General features: G+C 35.0%; 1 protein-coding gene across 1 annotated transcript in view; it reads left to right on the top strand.

Annotated features, from left to right (window-relative positions):
- The first annotated feature begins 8141 nt into the window (after positions 1 to 8141).
- LOC143047997 (uncharacterized) overlaps positions 8142 to 8986 on the top strand; it is a 184530-nt gene continuing 183685 nt past the window's right edge. The window contains exon 1 of the mRNA XM_076221399.1: positions 8142 to 8398. The gene's annotated coding sequence lies outside the window, so the exon portion shown is untranslated. The remainder of the gene's footprint in view (positions 8399 to 8986) is intronic.

The following is an 8986-nucleotide window of genomic DNA, read 5'->3' as shown; positions in this document are numbered from 1 at the left end:
CCACCTATGCCAGAAATTAAAATCACAGAAAACGGAGTATTGAAAATACTAAAAAATCTCAATCCACACAAGGCAGCTGGCCCAGACCAAATTACATCTAAAGTCCTAAACGAATTAGCCACCGAAATAGCACCAATACTTACCATCATCTTTCAACAGTCATATGAGTCTGGAGAATTACCAATAGACTGGAAATCAGCCAACGTCTGCCCTATCTTTAAAAAAGACCAAAAATACAAAGCAGAAAACTACCGCCCAGTATCTTTAACTTGTATAGCCTGCAAAATCATGGAACACATAATTACCAGCAACATCATGGCTCACTCGGATAAACATAATATCCTACATCCTATGCAGCATGGCTTCCGCAAAAAATTATCATGCGAAACTCAACTCATCGAGTTCATAGATGATATCACACAAAACCTGGACGAAGGAAAGCAAACTGATTGTTTAATCATGGACTTCTCCAAGGCTTTTGACAAAGTTAGCCATTCACTACTGATCCATAAACTAAGGCAATACGGGATTGATGGAAAAACCAACAGATGGATCCAGAGCTTCCTAAGTGGCAGACAACAGTCGGTAGTGGTTGAAGGTGTAAGCTCTGGCTTCATTGATGTAGAATCAGGTGTACCACAGGGTTCAGTCCTTGGACCAGCACTCTTTCTCTACTACATTAATGATATGCCAGAGGGGGTTCGATCCAGAACACGGTTGTTTGCTGACGACACAATCATTTATCTTACAATAACATCAGATGCAGATACCACAACACTGCAGGAGGATCTGAACAAATTATCAGACTGGGAACAACGATGGCTCATGAAGTTCAACGCAGACAAATGCAATGTCATGACCATCAGCAAGAAAAGAAAGCCAATCACAAATGATTATATCCTTCATGGCCATGTACTGGAAAGAGTATCAGACGCAAAATATCTTGGAGTTACAATCAGCTCAGATTTAAATTGGAGTACCCATGTACATAACATCTGCCAAAAAGCAAATAAAACTATTGGGTTCTTAAAAAGAAATCTTAACATCAGTAACAAACAACTAAAAGAAAATGCATACAAGTCATTAGTCAGACCAACACTAGAATATGCAAGCGCAGTCTGGGACCCCCATCAACAAAACAACAAGAAAAAAATTGAGATGGTACAACGCAGAGGGGCTAGGTATGTTACCAACAAATACCGTAACACATCATCAGTAGACGCCATGATAAAACAACTCGAGTGGCAACAACTAGAAGAGAGAAGAACAACAACAAGGATGTGCATGATGTACAAAATTACTAACTGCCTAGTTAATATAGATGCAACATCTAGGCTCATTCCAACAAGCCGAGCATCAAGAACAACTAGGACTGGATGTTTCCAGGTTCCTCTTTGCAGAACAGATATAAGGAAAATGTCATTCTATCCAAAATCTATACGGGAATGGAATGCCTTACCACTTTCAACTACCACCGCTCCGAGTCTTGAATGCTTCAAGGCTCGGCTAACAAAATAGACCTAAACATTTGTTTTTAATGAGCACCTGTATATAGGATTTTAACTTTCACAAAATGTAAATATATTAAATTTTCTTTGGACTTTCATGCGCAACACACAGTGGCAGAATAATCAGACAGTTGATTGCGGCCGCTTAACTGGAAGAAGAAGAAGAAGAAGAAGAAGAGAAGTTTCACATAGTTAATTTTACTTAATTGTCAAATTTATAGTAAACACATTTTATACCAACGGTCATTACCGATGGTCATTATCGATTTCTTTTTACGAGTGAATGGCAATATGTCGACTTAAAAAATAAATTTTAAAAATTACTTTATGAACTGTTACACAAGAAGACAGTGGAAAGTAACACAGTTTATTTAAATTGTCTTGTGAATATGGTGTATTGCAGCCATTTTACGATATTTGAGATCTAGAGCTTCTTAAAAAAACGTAGACACAGAATGACCAAAGACCTCGGTATCACTGTACGCATCTGCAAAAAGGGTAGCTTTTCACTCGGAAAAAAAAGAAGGTGTAAATGAAAAGGATCGTGCACAAATTTCTTGCAAATGCAAAAAAGCTATGATGCCGTGTGGAAGTGAATGTCACCTAACCCTACATGCAAGAATTAACTAGCGATGAAAACTATAACCATGGCATCAATATTTAATTTTTGCGTAGTGTTTGGATTATAAAATTAATAAATTGTCATGTAATCATCACTTGTTTTTAGATAAAGTTTTTGTATTATTGAAACGTTTATAATGTAATTTGAAGAAAATACCTATATGGTCCAAATACTCATATGGTCCGGCCCGTTAATAACCAAACGAGCATTATACTCATATGGTCCGACCATACGCGTATGGTGGGACCATATGAGTATACGCATATGGTCATGACCATACGCGTATGGTCCAAATACTCATATGGTCCGGAACAACTATACTGTTGCCAGGTCATTAAAGATTGCATATTTTGGCTTAAATATTGATTCACTTATAGGGTCTTTGCATCGGAACTAAACATATTTATTCAAAACCAGTTGTTGGTATGACACGGGTTATGTTCTTCTCATATATTTTATGATGGTATAATACTAAACCCCTAACGGGAGGGATTGTGCTCGATGTTCATATGATTAAGACATAATCTTTCAATCAGTTTAATTGAGGTCTCAGTGGAGCTGGCATGTCAGTAACTGCTAGTAGTCCTTTGTTGATTTATGTATTATTGTCATTTTGTTTAGTTTCTTTTGTTACCTATTCTGACATCGGACTCGAACTTCTCTTAAACTGATTTTTACTATGCGTATTGTTGTGCGTTTGTTTTTTTCTACATTGGCTAGAGGTATAGGGGGAGGGTTGAGATCTCAAAAAACATGTTTAACCCCGACGCATTTTTGCGCCTGTCCCAAATGAGGAGCCTCTGGCCTTTGTTAGTCTTGTATGATTTTTAATTTTAGTTTCTTGTGTATAATTCGGAGTTAAGTATGACGTCCATTATCACTGAACTTGTATACATATTTGTTTTGGGACCAGCTGAAGGACTCCTCTGGGTGCGGGAGTTTCTCGCTGCAACGAAGACCCATTAGTGGCCTTCACCTGTTGTCTGCTCTATGGTCGGGTTGTTGTCTCTTTGGAACATTCCCCATTTCCATTCTCAATTTTACTATATAACTATCGGATGAGGTAAATGGTATTTTCTTTGATGGGTGAACGATTGTAGACTACTTTCACACGTGTTATACTGAGCAGTCTCAGATGAGGTAAAGTATTTTTTCCTTGGTAGACTGTTGTAGACTACTTTAATACGTGTTATACTTAGAAGTCTCGGATGAGGTAAAGTATCTTCTTTGCTTAGTAGACTGTTGTAGACTACTATTACACTTAGAATCTCGGATTAGGTAAAGGGTATTTTCTTTGCTTGGTATTCTAGTGTAGACTGCTATAACACGAGGTATGCTACAGCACTCTCGGATGAGGTAACGTAACTTCTATGCAAGGTATAGTCTTTTGTAGACTTCTATAACACGTTTTATACTAAGCAGTTTCGGGTGAGGTAAAGTATCGTCTTTGTTGGGTAGTCTTTTTTAGTCTACTATTACACGTTTTATACCTAGAAGTCTCGGATTAGGTAAAGGGTATTTTCTTTGTTTGGTAGTCTAGTGTAGACTACCCTAACCCGAGTTATACTTAGAAGTCTTAGTTTAAACAGTATTTATTAATGAAAAAAGTCAAGATAAATATTAAAATGTTACATAAAGTTCAAATATGGGATTCGGAAACAAGTTTGGAAAAACTTTTATAAATCCGTCTCCCTATCAGTCTTGGATGAGGTAAAGTATCTTCTTTCCTTGGTAGACTGTTGTAGACTACTTTCACATGTGTCATACTTAGCAGTCTCGGATTAGGTAAAGTATTTTCTTTCCTTGGTAGACTGCTGTAGACTACTTTCACACGTGTTATACCTAGCAGTCTCGAATGAGGTAAAGTATCTTCTTTCCTTGGTAGACTGTTGTAGACTACTTTAACATGTGTTATACTTAACAGTCTCAGATGAGATGAAGGGTATCTGCTTTGATGGGTAGTTTTTTGCAGACTTCTATACTTAGCAGTCTTGAATGAGGTAAAGTATCTTCTTTGCTGGGTAGACTGTTGTAGACTACTTTAACACGTGTTATACTTAGCCGTCTCAGATGAGGTAAAGTATCTTCTTTCCTTGGTAGACTGTTGTAGACTACTATAAAACGTGTTATACTATGTCTCGGATGAGGTCAAGGGTATTTTCTTTGTTGGGTAGTCTTTTGTAGACTACTATAACACGTATCATACTTAGCAGTCTTGGATGGGGGTAATGTTTCATCGTTGCTTGGCAGTATTTTGTAGACTACTTTAACACGTATTATACTGAACAGTCTCTCGAGATGAGGTTAAGGGTATCTTCTTGGGAAAATTTGTAGACTTCTATACCACGTGTTATACTAATTAGTCTCCTTGAATGAGGTAAAGCGTATCTATTTGGGTTGCTTACTATAACACTTATTATACTGAGCAGTCTTTGGGTGAGGTAAAGGGTGTCTTCTTTGCGATCTGTTGTAGTTTACTATAATACGTATTATACTGAGCAGTTTTTTGGGTGAGGTAAAGTATCTTCTTCGCTGAGTAGTTATTTGAAGACTATTATAACACGTGTTATACCAAGCAGTCTCGGATGTGGTAAGGAGTATCCTCTTTGCTGGGTAGTCTTTTGTAGACTACTATAATGGCTTATTTTACTTAAATCATGTTAATAACTGACTGATATATCATTATTGAAACGCAATACCATGTCCTGACAATTACGTGTTTTAGAAAGATAATAACAACAATTTTTCTTTTCATACAAATTTTAAAAGATAAAAGGTAAAAAACTTCATAAATGTGTCGACATTATCGAATTTCATATTATACGTACACCAACCTAGGTAATTATATATCTGTACTATTAAGAAGCAATTAAGGCGAAGTGTACGTAAATAAACTACACAATGGATTTTTTAAAAATTTTACATGTAGATTCTGCTTGTAAAAATAAATCGGAAAATAAAATAAAAAAAGGGGGTAACCGTTTTCGTTTTTGAGATACGAGCTGTTGAAGTTAACAGCATCATACACCAAAATTACAAAGGATATATAGGGAAAATCGTGAAATTCGGCAGGAATTGTTACATTTCCAAGATTTTCTATTATATTAGACAATCGATTTTTTTTTTAATTTATGAGACGATTCTAAAATGTCTGAGGAATCGATTGGTGCAAAGAAAGTCCTTAGCAACCGTGCTACTTTTCAAGCTATACCCTGTTAAAGTTTAATCTTGAGTGTAAAAAAAACAAAAAAACAGCGACAACGTTATTGACGTCGCCGCAACAGTTACGACGCTTCATATAGTTCTATACTTGTATGAAATATATACCGCTTTGTTGGAGTTCGTGTTGCTCGGTCTTTAGTTCTTTATGTTACGTTTTGTGTACTATTGTATTGTATTTGTCTATTATATTTGGGCGCGTGCGGAGATCGCCAAGCTAGAAAACGGTTGACATTTTCTTCATTATGAACTAGAACTATTTTCGACCTTGGTGCCTTATTTTTGTTAAAATCTAAACACTGCGACGTGTTTTCAAAATCTTTGTTCCCATAAAACTTCATTTCATCAAGGTCTCTTCTCAGAATATCAGCCATCTGTCTGGCACAGGATAACAAATCAATATTTAAGTAAATTTAAGTTGTGTGGTAATTCTTAGTACATTTGGGTAAATTAATCTTATCTTTGTGCCGCATAAGCATCTCTATAATTCAACACATTCCTGACCCACGACATTATATATTTTATTCATTGCATGCGCTTCTTTTTATCACAATCCAGACCGGTTAGTAACCGTTGTACTTTACACGTCTGAAGACGAATATTTGCGCGAAACATTTTTGTATGATTTTTATTTCTGGAAATCAATCTGAAATCTACAACAGTCCTTTCCCGAAAGTCGGACTGGACCTTTACTTTTATGTGCATTCGGGATTTACACCAATTGTAACCCGAATAATTCAGTCGTATTATTCAGCTAATGTACGAATGCTACATTTCTCGTGTGGGAGAATATCGGACATGGAAAGGGCTTGAATTATTCGAGTTACTCAAATTGAAACTCGGGAATATATTTCTAGCTGTTCGGAATTCGCGGAAACAAATGATTGTTTTTCGGCATTACGGTATTGAATCAATATGAGAGATACCAATTTTTTCTTTTAACAAATTCGAATACCAGTCAGTTTAAAGGACTTTAGTTTGAAATAGGGGCGGTAATCCATTCATTTTATCCAATCAATTTGGGGGGGGGGGTCAACATTGATAGTCAAAAAGCCTTGAAATATTCGATAAAAAACGTTGAATGTAAATTATATGAACTCCAAAGTCTCATATTATAAGACTAATCTAGTAAACCACAGGCTTCTCAATTCTTGTATGATCATGAACTAGGTGAAAACCTAGAGCTGACCGATTGCGAAATCCTCATGGATAATCATCGAGGTCGATAAACACCCCTTGCAGTAAACTTGGGTTAAATTTTAAAAAAAATCGAAATGTAATAGTCTGAACATATTTCACCTCTCATTCCACTAAATATTAAATTACAGTTACAAGTATTACAAAACTTCCCTGACCTCTTTTCTTTAACCATAATAGAGGTAGGAGGGACGGAGGGATCCAGATCCCGAAATCCCGGTACTTAAAAACACGACATCCCGAGGTCCTGAATTTAAAAAAATTTAAATCCCGACTACCCGAAATTCGGAAATAGAATTCCCGGATCCCAAAAGGGTCAATCCCGAAATCCCGAGCTTAAAAACACCCGATCCCGGAGTTCCGGTAAAGGTCCTACCCCCCCCCCCCTCCCACCCCCTCCGTAATTCTATATTCTATTCATTCATAATCTTGAATTGAGACTTCTCTAATTTTGAATGATGCACACAGGCACAATAGAAAACAGATTTCGCTATATATCTCTTCGAAATTGGAATTTGTGAAAGAAGAAAATTTAATGACATGTTATATTTATCTTACATGTGTACTTTCAATTTCAATATGGTTCTAAATTTAGATTTAGTTTTCCCATAAATTGCGGACGGAATAGAAGACACCTGTTTTTCTGCACATGTAGAAAAAGTTGAAACTGGGAGTTGAATGATATAATTTTTACTTACTTTTAAGATAAATGTTAGAGTGAGACAACTTTTAAGTTACTGAATAATTTTTGGGGCCTAATTTGTTTATTTTTTGTTTGTTTTCCGTCTTTGTTCTTCCGACCTGTAAGTGTTGCACTAGTGGTCAAATTATTCTCTTGGTATCGTCTGATTTCTAATATGAATATAAATCATGTCCTTAAATTTTCAATTGCGCAAAATACGAACATTTCAACGTCTTTTTAATTAAACAATTACATTCACACGTCTTTCATTAATTATTTGTAACCTATTATAAAACTTTACGTTGAGTAAAAGTACCTGTGTTTTCCGTTCAAGACTACGGCTTTTTAAAACGATATTGTTGGGTCAATTCGGGTTTCATTTTAATTAATTTGATATCAATAGAAGAAAAATTGTTACATGTTTATTTGTTTATAATTTTGTTGTGAGGCGTTTTTTCTTTCTGTTGATATCATAAACACGAAATGCCTTCTCCTACGCGTCTATAAAAAAACCAAAAAAAAACAGTGTTTTTAAGTCAGGCTGCACACAGAACAACGTTCAGAATGCTGTGTTTCTAATTGGAGTTATTTAGATAATTTCTATGAGGTTTAAGACAGCATAGGAGTGCTTGTTGGATTTATTCTAGACCGCAGAAAGTAGTTTCTCTTTCGTGTGTCCTTTCTTGGAGTAAGGGAGATAACTTGCGTAACTAACGACGAACGTTTTTAATCCCGTTTTCCGCTAGAGGCGTGCAATTACGTACACTTCGCCTTAAGGCGAACATCTTCTCATTTAATGTACGTCTATTCGAATTGGTGTACTTTTTAGGTCAAATTAACTTTTTTCACGTTTTCACTCCAGTAACTCATAAAAACTTCCATTTTACAAAGAGATTAAGAGAAATAATGTATTGGATGTGAAATAAAGTTTTATTAAATTTGTACGCGGTTAAAATTCGTAGGAATTTAAACTCGACAGACACTTACGGTAGTCTGTTGTAAAAATAAAGACGGTGTTTTATGTTTATTGTAAAAATTCCTGAGAACCAGTGCAGAGATTTATTGAGTAAACAACGCATGGTCAATAGGAGGAAATAAGCCAGGATCAATATTCACAAATAATTTGACTTTGTGTGTCATATTTTCTACATGATTTGATCATATAGAAAGGTAAGATTTAATTACATATTTCAATGATATTTGATATTGTACAAAAACTTTTTGTTTAAAATTTCTTCGACATTTAACAGATAGTTTGATTATAAACTAGATGATGCAAAGAATTGATAGAGAAGTAAAATAGTTATTTTAAACTTTATGCCAAATTTCATCCGTCAACTCCCCCTTACTTTTCTGCGACGAGACAGAGTGAGAGAGAGAGATAGTTACATATAGGAAAAAATGTATTTCATTTCAACCATATTTTATTTCAAAACGTATGTATTATATCATACTATACAGTGGTAAACCATTAAATGACCATAACGTAATTAAATTAAATACTGTGAACATTTTACATTATTTGAAAACCAGTAAACCATTTAAGCTAAACAACAAACAAGTTATTCGAATATGAAAATATTTTATAATTTTTTCAATAAATACACAAATTATTCTACAAATTTTCGGATATAAATACGATTGAGTGTATCATGCATGTGATTGGATTAGTGTATGTTACAAATGTTTATACTGAAAGATTTATTCTACTTATAAAAATATATTTCTCATTTGGGATTTTGTGAAAATGTTGTTTTA

Source organism: Mytilus galloprovincialis, chromosome 10, assembly GCF_965363235.1.
Source record: "Mytilus galloprovincialis chromosome 10, xbMytGall1.hap1.1, whole genome shotgun sequence".
Taxonomy (NCBI): Eukaryota; Metazoa; Mollusca; class Bivalvia; order Mytilida; family Mytilidae; genus Mytilus; species Mytilus galloprovincialis.
This window is presented reverse-complemented; position numbering and strand designations above follow the sequence as displayed.